The 18,412-nt window shown below is 29.7% G+C and overlaps 1 protein-coding gene across 2 annotated transcripts in view; it reads left to right on the top strand.

The window, feature by feature from the left end:
• The first annotated feature begins 13,904 nt into the window (after positions 1 to 13,904).
• Positions 13,905 to 18,412, top strand: part of LOC141395282 (uncharacterized) — a 158,301-nt gene continuing 153,793 nt past the window's right edge. Inside the window, exon 1 of one of the 2 annotated variants that reach the window (XM_073970946.1) lies at positions 13,905 to 16,066. The gene's annotated coding sequence lies outside the window, so the exon portion shown is untranslated. The remainder of the gene's footprint in view (positions 16,067 to 18,412) is intronic. The other variant, XM_073970954.1, reaches the window with a different exon arrangement.

The following is an 18,412-nucleotide window of genomic DNA, read 5'->3' as shown; positions in this document are numbered from 1 at the left end:
TTCAGAATCTGCAAAAACTTCCCAGGTATAAGCAACTTCCATTTAAAATTAGTTAAGGCGCACCGTGATTATTCTTTAAAAAATCCACTTATTGGAAAAATATTTGTTAAACATCCACGTTGTGGAAAAAAAATTCTTTAAAAAATCCTTGTAATTGGAAAAAAAATATTCATTAAAAAATCCACGTGTTGCAAAAAATATTCTTTAAAAAAATCCTTATAATTGGAAAAAATATTTTTTAAAAATCCACGTGTTGCAAAAAAAATATTCTTTAAAAAATCCTTGTAATTGGAAAAAATATTCATTAAAAAATCCACGTGTTGCAAAAAATATTCTTTAAAAATTCTTATAATTGGAAAAAATATTCATTAAAAAAGTGTTGAAAAAATATTTTTTAAAAAATCCACGTGTTGCAAAAAATATTCTTTAAAAAATCCTTATAATTGCAAAAAATATTCATTAAAAAATCCACGTGTTGAAAAAAATATTTTTTAAAAAATCCACGTGTTGGAAAAAATATTCTTTAAGAAATCCACGTGTTGGAAAAAATATTCTTTAAAAAATCCTTCTTTTGGGAAAAATATTGTTTAAAAAATCCTTGTTGTTGAAAAAACATCTTAAAAAATCCTTGTTTATGAATAAATATTGTTTAAAACATCATTGTTGTTTAGAAAAAAATATTGTTTAAAAAATTCACGTTTAGAAAAAATATTCTTTAAAAAATCCACGTTTATTAAAAAATATTGTTTAAAACAGCCACGTTTAAAAAAATGTTAAAAAATATTCTTAAAAAATCCACGTTTATGAAAAAATATTCTTAAAAAATCCACGTTTATGAAAAAATATTCTTTAAAAAATCCACGTGTTGGAAAAAATTATCTTTAAAAATCCACGTGCTGGAAAAAATTTTCTTTAGAAAATCCTTGTTTATGAAACGTATGTTCTTTAAAACATCCGTATTTATTAAAAAAAATTCTTAAAAATCCTTTTTTTTGGAAAAATATTCTTTAACAAATCTTTGTTTTGGGAAAAATATTCTTTAAAGGAATCCTTGTTTTGGAAAAATATTCTTTAAAAATCCTTGTTTGGAAAAAATATTCCTCAAAAAATATTTTTTATTAAGACCCTTGTTTATGAGGAAAACATTGAAAAGTTTTTTAATGAAAAAACACTTTATTAAAAATCAGCTTTTGAAAAAATTTTTTTGTTTAAAAAAATCTTTGTTCATGAAAAAATATTCTTTAAAAATGCTTCTTTATTAAAAAAATATATTCCTTAAAAATTGTTCTTTTGGGAAAAAAATATTCTTTAAAAAATCCAAATCGTAAAAAAAAATATTTTTTTAAGAATCCACACGTTGGAAAAAATATTCTTATAAATATCTTATAATCCTTGTTTATGAAACCAAATTTTTTTAAATCCTTGATTATTACAAAATATTCTTTAAAAAATCTTTGGTGTGAAAAAAATATTCTTTAAAATATTATCTAAAAATATACTTGGTGGAAAAAATATTCTTTAATAAAATATCCAGGTGTTTGAAAATTTTTTTTTAATCAACTTGGTGGGAAAAAAATCTTTAAAAAATCTACGCGTTGAAAAAATTCTTTAAAAACTCCACGACGAAGGAAAAATAATCTTTAAAAACTCCACGACGAAGGAAAAATAATCTTTAAAAAATCCACGAGTTGGAAAAAAGTATTCTTTAAAAATCCTTGTTTATGAACAAATATCCTCTAAAAATTCCTTGTTTGGAAAAAATACTCTTTAAAAAATCTTGCTTATGAAAAACGAGTAAGGAAAGGATCAAATTCGGGCGGAGCCGACTACATAATACCCTACCTACACCACTGTGAATATATAAAATATATATGGGAGCTAAATCCAAATCGGAACAGATTTCGATATAATTTTTCACAGTTATTTGTAGACCAAATTCCGTCACATAGTCCAAATTTCACCAAAATTGGACATATATAGCATGTTTCGTGCATCAAATACCTCAAATTGGTCGAAAATATATATGGGAGCTATGTCCAAATCTGAACTGATTTCGATATGATTTGACACAGTTATTTCTAGACTAACCACCGTCACACATTCCAAATTTCATTGACATCGGACAAATATAGCGTGTTTCGTGCATCAAATACCTCAAATCTGCCTAAAATATATATGAGAGCTTTATCCACATCTGAACCCATTTCGATATAATTTGGCACACTTATTTCTAGGCCAAATCCAGGCGCGTTTCGTTCATCAAATACTTAAAATCGGCCGAGAATATATATGGGAGCTATATCCAAATTTGAACCGATTTCTATATAATTTGGCACACTTATTTCTAGACTAAATTCCGTCGCACATTCCAAATTTCATTTAAATCGTACGTTTATAGCGTGTTTCGTGCACCGAATGCCTTAAATCGGGCGAAGATATATATCCAAATCTGAAACGATTTTTACCAAAATAAATAGCGTTCATCCTTTGGCCAAAAAACTATCTTCCCCAATTTTCATGCGAATCGGACAATAAATGCGACCTGTACTTTGTTTAAAAAAATACGTGGTCAAACGGACAGACAGACGGACATGCGTAAATCGACTCAGAAAGTGTTTCTATGTATATCCCTTAAAGGAACTATGGGTCTATCTCGTTTCCTTTTGCATGTTACAAGCTAATGCACAAAGACACAAGGTGGTGTAGGGAATAAATATTCTTTTAAAAATCAGAGTTTTTGGAAAATATATTCTTTATTTAATTTAATTAATTTTTTTGACAAACACAGTAACCTAGCCCATAGGGCCATGAGCGGTACCAAAAATAGCTATACAATAACTACTCCCTTATGAAAAAATTTTCTTAAAAAAATCTTTGTTTTTGAAAAAATATTTTTAAAAAATCTTCGTTTGGGAAAAATATTATTTAAAAATTCTGGTTTATGAAAAAATATTCTTTGAAAAAATCGTTGTTTTTTTAAATTGACAAAAAATATTCTTAAAAAATAAGTGTTTGAATATTTGAAAAATATTCTTTAAAAAATCCATGTTTTGGAAAAAATATATATTTTTTAAAAATCGTTGATTTGGTAAAGGACAGTTCTTTAAAAAATCCGTGCTTTGAAAATATATTATTCAAAAATCCTTGCTTTTGAAGAAATTATTTTTAAAAATCCTTGTTTATGAAAAAACTTCTTTAAAAATCCTTTTTTTAATATTCTTTAAAAAATCCTTGTTTATGAAAAAATTTTTTTTTTAAAAAATCCTCAATTTGGAAAAAATATTCTTAAAAAAACTTATTTTGGGAAACATATGTATTCTTTAAAAATTATTGTTTTGGGAAAAATATTCTTGAACAAATCCATGTTTTAGAAAAAATATTATTTTAAAATCCACATTTTGAGAAAAAATATATCCTTAGAATCTTCTTTAAAAAATCCACGAAGACGGAAAAATATTCTTAAAAATATCCACGTGTTGGAAAAAATATTCTTTAAAAAATCCTTGTTTATTAAAAAATATCCTCTAAAAAATTCTTGTTTTGGAAAAAATATTCTTAAAAAAATCTTGCTTATGTAAAAAATATTTTTTAAAAAATCCGAGTTTTGGGAAAAATATTCTTTAAAAAATTCTCGCTTATGAAAAAATATTCTTATAAAAGTTCTTTGTTTACAAAAAATATTCTTAAAAAAAATCCTTGTTTGGGAAAAATGTTCTTTGAAAATTCTGGTTTATGAAAAAAATTTTTGTTTTTTACAGTGTTTTATTTTTTAAATTGACAAAAAATATTATTGACAAAAAAATGTCCTTAAAAAATATTTGTTTATGAAAAATATTCTTTAAAACACCATGTTTGGGAAAAAATATATTTTTTTAAAAATCGTTGATTTGGTAAAGGAGAATTCTTAAAAAAATCCGTGCTTTGGAAAAATATTATTCAAAAATCCTTGCTTTTGAATAAAATATTTTTAAAAATCCTTGTTTATGAAAAAACTTCTTTAAAAATCCTTTTTTAATATTCTTTAAAAAATCCTTGTTAAAGGACAAATATTTTATAAAAAATCCTTGTTTATGAAAAAAAAAACATTTTTTTTTTAAAAATCCTCAATTAGGAAAAATATTCTTAAAAAAAACTTATTTTGGGAAACATATTATGTACTCTTTAAAAAATAATTGTTTTGGGAAAAATATTCTTTAAAAAAATTTTGTTTCGGGACAAATATTCTTGAACAAATCCTTGGTTTTGAAAAAATATTATTTAAAAATCCACGTTTTGCGAAAAAATATATTCTTAAAAATCCAAATATATTTTTCATTAGATAAGACCAAATGAGTAGATTGAACTTTTCTCAACAAAGAGAAAATGAAGTTGTCATTTCATCTTTGTTTATAATAGTTATCTTATTATCTTTAGCTAAAAAAAAGATAATAAAATCTTTCGGAATTAGATAAGATGTTTATTAGTAAAACCATTTGTCTAATAATTCCAATGACTGAGAAAACAAGAGAAAAAAATTAAAACTTTATACTTAACAAAGAGCAGATAAATTTGTATCTGTAACTTTGTTTATAGAATTTATGTTATTATCTACCTTCTCTCTTGGAATTAGATGACATTTTTTGGGCAAAACCATTTGTGTAATATTGGACTTATTGGTTCAGAAAAAATATTCTTTAAAAATAGGTGTTGCGAATATTTTTGTTTTTTAAATCGTTGTTTTGGGAAAAATATTTTTTAAAAATCCTTGTTTTGGAAAAAAATTTCTCTTTAAAAATCCTTGTTTTGGGAAAAAATATTCTTTAAAAATCGTTTTCTACAACGAAAAGAATTTCTTAAAAAAATCTCTGTTTTTTAAAACCTCCTTGTTTATGAAAAAATATTTTTAAAAACTCCTTGTTTAAGTAAAAAATATTCTTTAAAAAATTATTGATTAGGAAAAAATATTTTTAAAAATTTCTTGTTTTTGAAAAATTATTTATTTTTTAAATTCTTGTTTATAAAAAAATATTTGTTTGGAAAAAATCTTTAACAAATCCTTGTTTTTGGAAAAAAATCTTTCAAAAATCCACGTTTATGAAAAAAATATATTCTTAAGAATCCAGATATATTTTTGATGGGAAAATACCAAATGAGTAGATTGAACTTTTCTCAACAAAGAGAAAATGAAGTTGTAATTTCATCTTTGTTTATAATAGTTATCTTATTATCTTTAGCTAAAAAAGATAATAACATCATTCGGAATTAGATAAGATGTTTATTAGCAAAATCATTTGTCTAATAATTTCAATGGCTGAGAAAACAAGAGAAAAATTTAAAACTTTATACTTAACAAAGAGCAGATAAATTTATAACTGTAACTTTGTTTTTAATATTTATCTTATTATCTACTGTTCTCTTTCTATCTCTCTCTCATGGAATTAGATAAAACTTTTTGGTCAAAACTAATTTGTCTAATATTGGAATTATTGGCTCAGAAAAAATATTCTTTAAAAATCGGTGTTGCGAAAAAAAAAATATTTTTTAAAAAATCGTTGTTTTGGGAAAAAATATTCTTTAAAAAAACCTTGTTTTGGAAAAAAATAATCTTTAAAAATCCTTTTTTGGAAAAAATACTCTTAAAAATCCTTTGTTTTGGGCAAAAAATATTCTTTAAAAATCCTTGTTTTGGGAAAAAATATTCTTCAAAAATTCTTGTTTGGGAAAAATATTAATTAATTATTGTGTATTAAAAAATATTCCACCACGTTTTCTACCACGGAAAAAATGTCTTTATAAAATCTGTGTTTTTGAAACAAAAGCTTTAAAACCTCCCTGTTTATGCAAAAATATTTTTCAAAAACTCTTTGCTTAATTAAAAAAATGTTTTTTTAAAAAATTATTGTTCCAGGAAAAATATTTTTAAAAAGTTCTTGATTTTGAAAAATTATATATTTTTAAAATCCTTGTTTATACAAAAATATTATATAAAAAGTTATAGTTTATGAAATATATTCTGTTTATTAAAAAATAGTTATAAAAATCCTTTTTTTGAAAAATTTTTCTTTAAAAAAATCTTTGTTTCAGAAAAAATATTCTTTAAAAAATCCTTTTTTTGGAGAAAATATTCTTTAAAAAATCATTGTTTTTTAAAGATTCTTCCCAAAACATTTGTTTATCCTTGTTTTGGGAAAAATTATTCTTTAAAAAATCCTTGTATATAAAAAATATAATTTGTAATATTCTCGATAAGAAAGAAAATATTCTTTGAAAAGTGTTTGTTTTTGAATAAAATATTCTTTGACAAATCCTTGTTTTTGAAAAAAATCTTAAAAAATCCTTGTTTTGGAAAAAATTATTCTTTAAAAAATTCTTGTTTTGGAAAAAATATTCTTTAAAAATCCTTGTTTATGTAAAAATATTCTTTACAAATACTTGTTTATCAATATATCAAAATATTCTTTAAAAAATCCACGTTTTTGGAAAAATATTAATTAAAGAATCGATGTGTATTAAAAAATATTCCAACACGTTTTCTACCACGGAAAAAAATTCTTTAAAAAATCTCTGTTTTTAGAAAAAAAACTTTAAAAAAACTTGTTTATGAAAAAAATATTTTTTAAACTCCTTGTTTAATTAAAAAAATTTTAAAAAGTTCTTGTTTTTGAAAAATTGTATTTTTTTTAATCCTTGTTTATAAAAAAATATTTTATAAAAAGTTATAGTTTAGGAAATAATATTCTGTTTATTAAAAAATATTTATAAAAATCCCTGTTTTTGAAAAATGTTTCTTAAAAAATCTTTGTTTAAGAAAAAAATATTCTTTAAAACATCCTTTTTTTTGGAAAAAATATTCTTTAAAAATCATTGTTTTTTTTAAGATTCTTCCATTCTTTTTATGAAAAAATATTCGTTAGAAATCCTTCTTTACGAAAAAAATATTTTTTAAAAATCCTTGTTTTGGGAAAAATGTTCTTTAAAAAAACTTGTTTATAAAAAATATTATTTGTAATATCCTCGATTAGGAAGAAAATATTCTTTGCAAAATGTTTGTTTTTGAAGAAAATATTCTTTGACAAATCCTTGTTTTTCAAAAAAAAAATCTTTAAAAAATCCTTGTATTGGGGACAATTATTCTTTAAAAAATTCCTGTTTTGGAAAAAATATTCTTTAAAAATCCTAGTTTACGAAAAAATATTCTTAATAAAAATTTTAAAGAATATTTTTATTTTGGGAAATAATATTCTTTAAGAAAACCTTGTTTTGGGAAAAATATTTTTTTTAAAAACCTCGTTTAGAAAAAAAATATACTTTAAAAAAATATTTAAATAATCCAAGTTTTAGAAACAAATTTTAAGAAATCCAAGTATTGGAAAAAAATTATTAAAACAAGTAAAAAAGTGTCAGTTGGCTTTGCTAACAGATATATACCCTCAGCCAATGTGAAGTGAAACTTTCATCTGCGGACAGATGGACTGTATTTAAGGTCTCTTCAGAATTTTGTGGCCCTTTTGGAAATTTGAACTTGCCGACAAAAATGTGGATTAGGAATTAAGTGCACTAAGACACAAATGTTGAACTTTTGTAGGGCAGGTACTCTTAGGGAGGACTGATATGGGCCATTTTAGAAGTTAAACTAAATTTTGATAAAATATTAGGAGATCCAAAGTTTGGACCAAATTGGTTGCCCCATTCAAGTGATAACGTCCTAGCATTTTAGTGACATTTTTTAAATATTGGGGAGAAGTACCGAAAGTTGTGAACCGGAAATGTTTGACCAAATCGGTTGAACAGTTCGAGAGTTATCGTGCTCTCCGACCGTCACATATGTGTGACATAGGGGGTTTTTACACCTTTCGGGCTGTTTTCCCAAGAAATATGGACTTGCCCCTGAAAAAACTTTTACCGTCGTAATGGAGGTAGCGAATGCAAATCGCTTCAACAAAAATCAAAGTGATTCGAGAGGAGGTCTTAAAGTGAACTTATCCGAAATTTTGTGTGAGAGGTACCAGAAGGAGTAGACAAATATAGTCCATATTCGAAGCTGATCTATATCTGGTAGATATATTAGGATCTGCAAAATATGGATTACATCGGTCACTCCCTTCAAGAGTTATCGTGCGCAAAATTTTTACGAACATTTTTGAAGTTTTGTGGGGGAGATACCTGAAGGAGTGGACCGACATGGTTTATCTTCGAACTTAAACTATATTTGGACTAAATATTACGAAGGCCAAATTTTGGACCAAATTGGCAGATCCGTTCAAGATTTATCTTGCGCTCCAACCACTACACACGGTGTCATAGGGGTTTTTTGCACCTTTCAGGCTATTTTCTCAGGAAGTATGGACTTTCCCTTATGAAACTTATACCGTCGTATGGGGGACAGCGAATACAAGTTGTTACAACAAACATCAAAGCGATTCGAGAGCAGGTCCTAAACTGAACTTTTCCGAAATTTTGTGTGGGAGGTACCCGAAGGAGTGGACCGATTGAGTCCATATTTAAACTTCATCAAAGTCTGGTAGAACTTTCACGATGTACAAAGTGTGGGCCAAATCGGTTACTCCCTTCAAGAGTTATCGTGCGCACAAATTTTCCGAACATTTTCGAACTTTTGTGGGGGAGGTGCCGGAAGGAGTGGACCGATATAACCCATCTTCGAACTTAAACTAAGTTTGGGCAAAATATTACGAAAGCCAAATTTTGAACCGAATCGGTTGCTCCGTTCGAGAGTTATCGTGCGCACTAGCCAGCCAGCCAGCCAGCCAGACAGACAGACGGACAGACGGACAGACAGACAAACGGACATGGCTAAATCAACTCCAAATTGTCTGAAACACATTTCGTCCAAACATACTTGGGGTCTAAAACCATTATTTCGATGAGGCACATTTTGCCCGTATGAAAGTGTATATACCTTCGTTAGCATAAATGCTGAGGGTTTAAAAATCCAAAAAATATTTTTGGTCAGAAAAGACCAAATCAGTTGTTTTAAATTTTCTCAACAAAGAGAACAAAAAGTTGAAACTTTAACTTTGTTTATAATAGATATTTTATTATCTTTAGCTTTTATTATCTTTCGGAATTAGGTAAAATGTTTATTAGCAAAACCGTTTATCCAATAATTCCAATGAATCAGAAAACAAGAGAAAACATTATAACTTTATACTTCACAAAGAGCAGATAAATTGGTATCTCTAACTTTGTTTATAGAATTTATGTTATTATTAGAATTTATGTTATATTATCTCTATCTTGGAATTAGATAATTTTTTTTGCAAAACCATTTGTCTAATATGGAAAAAAAATTTTCTAAAAAAATCGGTGTTGTGAAAAAAATATTTTTTAAAAAATCGTTGTTTTGGGAAAAATATTTTTTAAAAAATCTTGTTTTGGGAAAAAATATTGATTAAAAAATTGTTGTGTATTAAAAAATATTCCATCATGGTTTCTACCACGGAAAGAATTTTTTTTTTTAAAAAATCTCTATTTTTGAAAAAAAAAACTTTAAAGCGTCCTTGTTATGAATAAAAATAGGTAAAAAGAACTTTTTAAGTTAAACGGTTTTATGTTAAACATACATTGCAATGTTTAAGATAAATGTACTAAAAACCAAAAAATAATAAAATAGATACAGTCATGGGAATTATAAACATATGTATAGACTAGACTAAAATAAAACCGTGGGGCACGTCAATTGTCTACAATCGTTGATGAAAATGTTTGTTTTGTAATGTTACACTATAATTAGGCAGTTGTTCAACCGACATCATTTTTAGCCACCCTAACGCCACACAGTCCTCAACACGATAAAAAATCTTGACTTGGGTGGTGGATTCAGGCTGGATTAATCAGATACCTAAATTACAGATTCAATTTCTAAATTTAAATCTTAATTATACGCCATTTAGTGGCTGCGCCCATCTTAAATATTGAGGTTGTATAGTGCACTGTATTCTTCTTGTCAAGCCCTTTTATTTGATACCCATATTGATGGGATTGATAAAAAATTTTTATCAGCCATTTTGTAGAGGCCGCCATCTTGAATTTTAATTTTATATAGTACATTGTATTCTACTGGTTGAGCACTTTCATTTGATACCCATATTGATGGGATTGATAAAACCTACATTATCCGCCATTTTGTAGCGGCCGCCATCATGGATTTCAATTTTTATACCCTCCACCATAGTATGGAGGGTATATTAAGTTTGTCATTCTGTTTGTAACACATCGAACTAATCATTTGCGACCCTATAAAGTATATATATTCTTGATCAGGATAAAATTCTAAGACCATCTAGCCATGTCCGTCTGTCCGTCTGTCTGTCCGTCTGTCCGTCTGTCCGTCTGTTGTAATCACTCTTGCGTCCGCAATAATTGAGATAGAGTGCTGAAATTTTGCACCCGAGGGTCTTTTTTCCATAGGCAGGTCAAGTTCGAAGATGGGCTATATCGGTCCACTTTTTGGTATAGCCCCCATATAACGGTACCTCCGGATTTGAGGTATTTTGACGTTCTTCGCCACATTTGCAGACCGAATTAGCTATAATTTGGCACTTAGGGTTCCTAGTGATCAACAAACTTATATCCCAAAGGATATGGGCATAGGTCCATGTTTTGGTATAGCTCCCATATAACGGTACCTCCCGATTTTCGGTATTTTGAGAATTTTAGCCACAATTTGTAACCGAAATATCTGCAATTTGACATTTGAGGTTCTCAGTGGTCATGAAACATCTCCACCAAACATCGTCAACATAGGTCCATGTTTTGGTATAGCCCCCATATAACGGTACCTCCCGATTTTCGGTATTTTGAGAATTTTAGCTAAAATTTTTAACCGAACTAGCTGTAATTTGCCATTTGAGGTTCTCAGTAGTCATGAAATATCTCCACTAAGCATCGTCAACATAGGTCCATGTTTTGGTATAGCTCCCATATAACGGTACCTCCCGATTTTCGGTATTTTGAGAATTTTAGCCACAATTTGTAACCGAAATATCTGTAATTTGACATTTGAGGTTCTCAGTGGTCATGAAACATCTCCACCAAACATCGTCAACATAGGTCCATGTTTTGGTATAGCCCCCATATAACGGTATCTCCCGATTTTCGGTATTTTGAGAATTTTAGCTGCAATTTTTAACCGAACTAGCTGTAATGATCGGTATTTTGAGAATTTTAGCTACAATTTTGTCTATTCAAAAATAATCGTCAATATAGGTCCATGTTTTGGTATATCCCCCCATATAACTGTACCTCCCGTTTTTCGGGAATTTTCAGTGGTCACGAAATTTCTTCACTAAAATTCGTCAACATGGGTCCATTTTTGAGGGTCTACATTGTTTTGATGAAACTACCCTCAATTTGACCCTTGATGTTCCCTGCAGCTATAAAACTTTTCCGCCAAAAAATAGGTTGATAGGTTGACTCTTTGATATAGCCCCGTAGGTGGTACCTTTCACCTAGCTGAACACATTTTTTTTAGATTAGATCAGATAACACTATGCAACAAAATGGAGGTGAAAGCCTGGTGCACGGAAAATTCCTCTTGGGGAAGAAAGGCCTTGGTGAGTATATTATGAACCCCGAAGGACAGATCCGCCGTGAGTCGAACTTCCGCCTTATGGCGTGATGAAATTTTTGTTAGAGACCCTGTGGGCCATCAGGAATTAGCGTTATATCTTTGTTTACTGTTGCTTAAGTGCTCTACAAAAACAAGAAACAAAGATATAATGCTAATTCATGATAGCTTACAGGGTCTCTTGCAAAAACTTCATCACGCCATAACGCCGAAGTTCGAATCATGGCGCATTCCTTCGGGGTTTTTAATATACACACACCAAGGGCTTTCATCTCCAAAAGGAATTATCTCTTTCCCAACATTTGTGTTCACAGTGTAATTTAAGCAATAGCGGGAGGCAGTAGAAATCTAACCATTATCGAAAAGTTGTCCCACCTAAAATTGTAAAAGGACCCTAATTATTCCATTTTAATTAAGACTATTTTATGGTGGAGGGTATAAAAAGTTCGGCCCGGCCGAACTTAACGACTTTTTACTTGTTTATAGTATATTGTATTCTGCTTGTTGAGCCCTTTCATTTGATACCCATATTGATGGGATTGATAAAACCTACGTTATCCGCCATTTTGTAGCAGCCGCCATCTTGGATTTAAATTTTTTATAGTATATTGTATTCTGCTTGTTGAGCCCTTTCATTTGATACCCATATTGATGGGATTGATGAAACCTACGTTATCCGCCATTTTGTAGCGGCGGCCATCTTGAATTTATAATGATAATGAATAAACATAATTGTATTGTCACCAAAATCCAAAGTGTATACAAAATTTCAGATTAATCGGTTGACAGGAAGAGGGTGAAATTTGAATTACTAAATTTGACCCAAGAATAAATAATAAAACAAACGGGGTGAGCTAAATAAAACCATTTAAAAAAAAATTAAAAACTCCTTGTTTAAGTACAAAATATTCTTTAAAAGCCAAACTTATAACTCTGCGTGTTGCGTGTGCGCCCAAAAATACAAAAATAAAATACATGTATTTCAATTTGAAACACGCAGAGTTATAGGGTTTGCCCTAAAAAATTATTATTTTAGGAAAAAATATTTTTAAAAATTTCATGTTTTTGAAAAAATTATATATTTTTTAAATCCTTGTTTATAAAAAAATATTTGTTTGGAAACAAATCTTTAAGAAATCCTTGTTTTTGGAAAAAATTCTTTAAAAAATTCGCGTTTATGAAAAAATATATTCTTAAGAATCCACATATATTTTTGATGGGAAAATACCAAAAGAGTAGATTGAACTTTTCTCAACAAAGAGTAAATTAAGTTGTAATTTCATCTTTGTTTATAATAGTTATCTTATAATCATTAGCTAAAAAAGATAATAACATCTTTCGGAATTAGATAAGATATTTATTAGCAAAACCATATGTCCAATAATTCCAATGGCTGAGAAAACAAGAGAAAACATGAAAATGAAGTTGTAATTTCATCTTTGTTTATAATAGTTATCTTATAATCATTAGCTAAAAAAGATAATAACATCTTTCGGAATTATATAAGATATTTATTAGCAAAACCATATGTCCAATAATTCCAATGGCTGAGAAAACAAGAGAAAAAATTAAAACTTTATAACAGATAAATTTGTATCTGTAACTTTGTTTATAATATTTATCTCATTATCTACTGTTCTCTTTCTATCTCTCTCTTGGAATAAAACTTTTTCGACAAAACCCATTTGTCTAAAATTGGAATTATTGGCTCAGAACACAAGAGAAAAAAATTAAAACTTTATACTTAACAAAGAGTAGATAAATTTGTATCTGTAACTTTGTTTATAATGTTTATCTTATTATCTCTCTTATCTCTTTCTATATCTCTCTTGGAATAAAACTTTTTGGACAAAACCCATTTGTCTAAAATTGGAATTATTGGCTCAGAAAACAAGAGAAAAATAAAACTTTGTTTAAAACTTTTGATAATTCTCTCTTGAATTCTCTCTCTCTCTCTTACTCTGAAAATAACTTATTACCAGGCCAAGGAGAGCAAATTGGTAGTGTGTGAATTATAACAACAACCTGTTTTACCCAATTTCCAAAATGAAATGTTACAGAAGTTTAGAAAGAGCGACATTTCTCTCTCTCTCTCTCTTACGCTTCCTCTCGCTCTCTTTGTTCCTCTCTCTGTGATATAGTGTGTAAAACTCTGTGATATAGTGTGTAAAACTTAATTTTTCCTTTCCTAAGCCTCCAATTTCCAACATTGAATGTCACAGAAAGATAGAGAGAGTGACATTTCTCTCTCTCTCTCTGTTTCTCTCTGTGTTAGAGTGTGTAATACTTAATATTTCCTTTCCTAAGCCTCCTTTCCGGGGTCACTGTAAAAATGGTTAATGCCAACCAACCAACAACGTAAGGCAGGCAGCACAAAAAGAAAGCTTTCGTGAGCGCAAGGGAAAAAAATACACGTTGACTGGTTTCGTTGTTGGTTGCTCTGTCAAGGTACTCATTTGCCATACATTTTTCCAATTTTGATGAAACTCCGCCGTACAATATTTTCATCCCTTCTGGCAGTGTTTCTAGTTCAATTGCAAAGTGAAGACGTGTGGCGAGTGAACGGATTTCGGGATTATTATTGCTTTTTTTCTGCCTGTGTGTGTCTGTGTGGATGTTTGCCATTAAAGAAGAAATTAATTATTGATAAGCAAAAAAAGAAAGGCAAACGAAGAAGAAGAAGCAGCAGAAGAAAGAATAAAGCAACAACAACAGTGTTTTGTAAAGGAATTTAAATGGGTTATAAAGTAGTTGAATGAAACAAAATCGCAAAAAATGCATGGATAAAAAATAGTGGAAATTAACACAAAATAAAGCATACTTTGCGGCACAATTACATATTTCTCAGCTGTAACATACTTTTGGGCTGCTGAATGAGTGTTTTGTAGAAGAAAACACAAGTAAGAAGAAGATTGTGATGATGAAAAACAGCAGCAGTGAGTGTGAGAAAAAATTGAGATAAATGGAATGCAACAAAAACCCAACAACAAACGTGACATAAATTAATGATATTTTCATGGCAAACGGTGAAAAGCAGTGAATGTAAAAGCGGTAACAAATCCTGCCTGTCATCTAACCTCAAAACGTACACAACAAAAAAATATTTTTTCTCATTATCAATGTTATGTGAAGAGAGTGTCAGAGCTCTTGGTGATTTTAAATAAATTTCATGAATAATAAATAACAACAACAACAAGAAAATAATAATGCATCACACCTATACATTTGCAGCCATGGTGATTTTGCTGAGTGTAGGTCGTGTATAGGAGTATATTTGAATGAGGCCTACATTTTCAGCAGTGAGTGAGAGGAGTGAATAGTGATGGAAATTTGAAAAAAGAAATTTTCGATGCAAAAACCGTATCAAGGTAACATGCAAATGTGAATAAAATGAACACGGCAGAATTTAGTTAAAAGAAAATCTCATCATCACAGAAACCAAGGGGAGCTAAAAATCATAAAATAAAAAAAAACGAAACCTAATACCCAAGGCAAGCCAAAGTGCAGTGTACCGTCGTAGTGAAACCCTATAAAAATGAGTTCAAATGGCTGGTCGGGGCTTAAATGAAAATACAAAAGAAAAGAAGAATCACAAAAAAGGTAACAACAATAAAGTTTAATATTTAGCCTACAATTCCCCAGGAAAACTTGGTGGAAAAACAACCTCCATGTGAATTATTACCGAAGCCTTTAAAGAGAAAAAGTGCCGCACAACAAAACGAAATAAAAAAAAATTCTAAAATACCCAAAGCCCCCAATAAAACAGTTTGAGGTATCTAAAAAGCCTCTACATAAAGTTTAAAGGTAATACGTGACAAACAAGCAGCGGCATAAATTTGTAACAAAGAGTTGAATTGTAACAATAACAACAAATCACGTGAATAATACCAAAAAAGCAGGCAGCTCTATTCGGTTCTGTTTTTTTTTTTCAAATAAAAACGAAATCGATAATCAATAAATTGCGGGGTTTTTTATGAAGCCGAAAATAAACGCACAATTTACACACGTGTGTAACACAATCAGGAGGCCCACTGAATCCTTCAGCTAATCCTCCCCCACAACATCATAATCACCATCCGTTGTTGTCGGTCTCCTTGTTGTTATTCTCGTTGCCATAATTTGTATTCATGTTGCTTTCATGGTGAAAGCCGCCCGCCCATTGTAAATAAGTGCGTGAGTGTGCCACATACGAATACCACACATGTGAAAAAATATTCCCCATTCAAGGATTACAAGGAACCAAAAAAAATATAAAAAATGAAAATAAAATAAAAATTCAAACGAAACGTAAAAACACCTCATAAAGCAAAAAACCTCCTCCAATCAACCGACCTACATTGTTCACCGTCGTGTCTGTGTAAAGGTGTGTAACCACACTGGCCTGGGCTGTTTGGATATTTAAGGATAACATATTATTGTCATGAGGACAATGCCAGCAACAACAACAAAATTTAAGCATCTAAAACAACCGCAACAACAACAATAAGAAATAAATACAAGGTAAAGCCTCTTCCACTTCATGTGACACACACATAAATATCTAATAACCGGGTTTGGTGAACTCTTGGGCCAAAAATAAAATAAAATTGAATTGGACAAAATGGTTTAGTGAAAAGGGGGAGGGGGGCATATTTGCAGACAAATAAAAAATTAGTTGGAAATATTTACAGACAAATAAATAATTTGTACAAAAGGGTTATCATCATTTTCGGCCTGGAATGTGTTTTATTAGACCATATCTGATAATAAAGCACTTTATTTGTAGGCGGAATATGATGATGACTACTTTCAGTAACAGGCCATATCATGTTAATCTGTGGAAGCCTATTGTAACATTGTCGTTTAGGACTCTACATCATATTTAAGACATTTGCGATAGGTTGGCATCCATAAATCATTTCTTCCATTAATCCCGGAAAAAAAAAATTTCTTGAATTCCAACGCTTCTGCGGAGCCATAATTGTAATTAAATCATTTTCAAGTATTCAAAAATAGTTGTTGAAATTGAACTATTCTAAATAGAAACGCAATGCACAGCTAGCGCACAGTGGGGAAAAATGCAGATCTAGCGTGCAGAAAATAATTTACTGTAATTGTATTGGTATGAATCAGCCACTATAACTTAGCCATTTATTAACCGATTTGAACAAATAATAGCTTATTCGAAAGATATTATTCACCCCTTTAAAGGAAAAAAGGATCAATAGAAATCCGTTGTGAAAAAATAGAAGATATGTCTGTTTAAATTTGAAAATTTAAGGAACCCAAATTTTCACTACTTTTACCGTTATAAAATAATAAAACGAACGAAAAAAGTATTTTCATTAATTCTCTTTAGAGTTGAGCTTATTAGACCTATTATATACATTGAAAAATTAGGAAGTAATTTCGTATTTTCGTTGTCCATGGATCCCAACGCGATAGAATTTTGTAACAGAACGCTTGAATTTTTTTTCTGGTCAACTTTTGTGGCACATTGTCATTTATCGATATTTTCCGAAAAATGTGCACTTTCCCAAGGCCAAAACTGCCAGAAGGAGATTTCCAATACTTTTGCGATGTACTAGAGAGTTCTTAATTATTATGTTGGCTACAAGTTTGGTCTTTGTATTGGAACGCAAATCTCAATGGTTTGGCTGTTATATGCCAAAATATCTAAAAAAACGTCAATAAAAAACTTCAAGTCAAAATCGGGAGGCTCGATTTTCATCGTAGACATATGGTCCAGTGGACATTTTTGCTCAGTTCAATCCCAGGAATCAAAAACGAGATGGGCCCATTAAGGATTTTTTTCCTTCCACACAAATCGCCCCCGCGCACAGTGCGAAATATGAGCACTTTAGAGAACTTTAATAATAACTTTTAAAGTAAAGGGCGTAGATTCCTAAAATTTTGCAAAAATGTTTCTTATATTAGTGGATATTGTGGGGCTCAAATTGGGCTACATAGGCCCGTGGTTTCCCGTAGCGTTCATGTAACGGCGGCTGTCGTTTTTACGTTTTACATTTATTTGTCAATCGATTTTGCTGCAAATTGGTATTTTGAGTTTTCAGCGGATAGAAAACTTATGTACAAAATATTTGCAATATAAGTTCGCGTTTTGGTATAGGCACCATTGAACGGTACCGGTCGATGGGACATATTTTAAATGTTACAGACACATTTTCCAACGTATGTGGTGGTATTTTGGCATTTTATGTTCTTCGTAGATAGAAAACATCTGTGCGAAATATTAACATCGTAGGTACGCGTTTTGGGTATAGCCCCCATATGACAGGTTCCCTCATATTAGGTATTTTAAATGTTCAAGACAAAGATTGCAACAGATTTTGATGCAAATGTAAATTTTAAGATGATAGCGAATAAAAATCCTCCTCACATAAAAGCTGTCCACTTCTGTGTGAAGCCTCACAATCCAGCACATCCATTAAGGAGTAAAATGTCAATAATTTTTTGTTGTCATTTGCATCTATAATGTTTATTGGGCTATTTTGCAGGTCTGTGTGTTAATTTTATTAATAATGTCTCTCAGATCAAGTTCAGGTTGGAACTGCATTACTATTTTTAACGTATATTGCTATTTGCACCACAGCATTCAAAAATGTTGCACTATATATAAATCACCAACATTTACAGGTCATAACTATTAAAAATTGCGAGAGGATTCTTAATTTAACAGAAATCATCATTTGTTAATATTAGTGAGTCCATTTCTTCAAAACACTGTCAACAACGGCGTTCATCGCCGCGTTTACCTTCCAGTTTCGAAAATGCAATAAAATGAAGTTTCCGAAGTCATTTTAAAAAACTTGAATTTCTCCGAAGACCGCACGTTACCGCAGCTGT

Source organism: Musca autumnalis, unplaced genomic scaffold (genome assembly GCF_047663935.1).
Source record: "Musca autumnalis isolate F117 unplaced genomic scaffold, ASM4766393v1 scaffold_1, whole genome shotgun sequence".
NCBI classification, from domain to species: domain Eukaryota; kingdom Metazoa; phylum Arthropoda; class Insecta; order Diptera; family Muscidae; genus Musca; species Musca autumnalis.
This window is presented reverse-complemented; position numbering and strand designations above follow the sequence as displayed.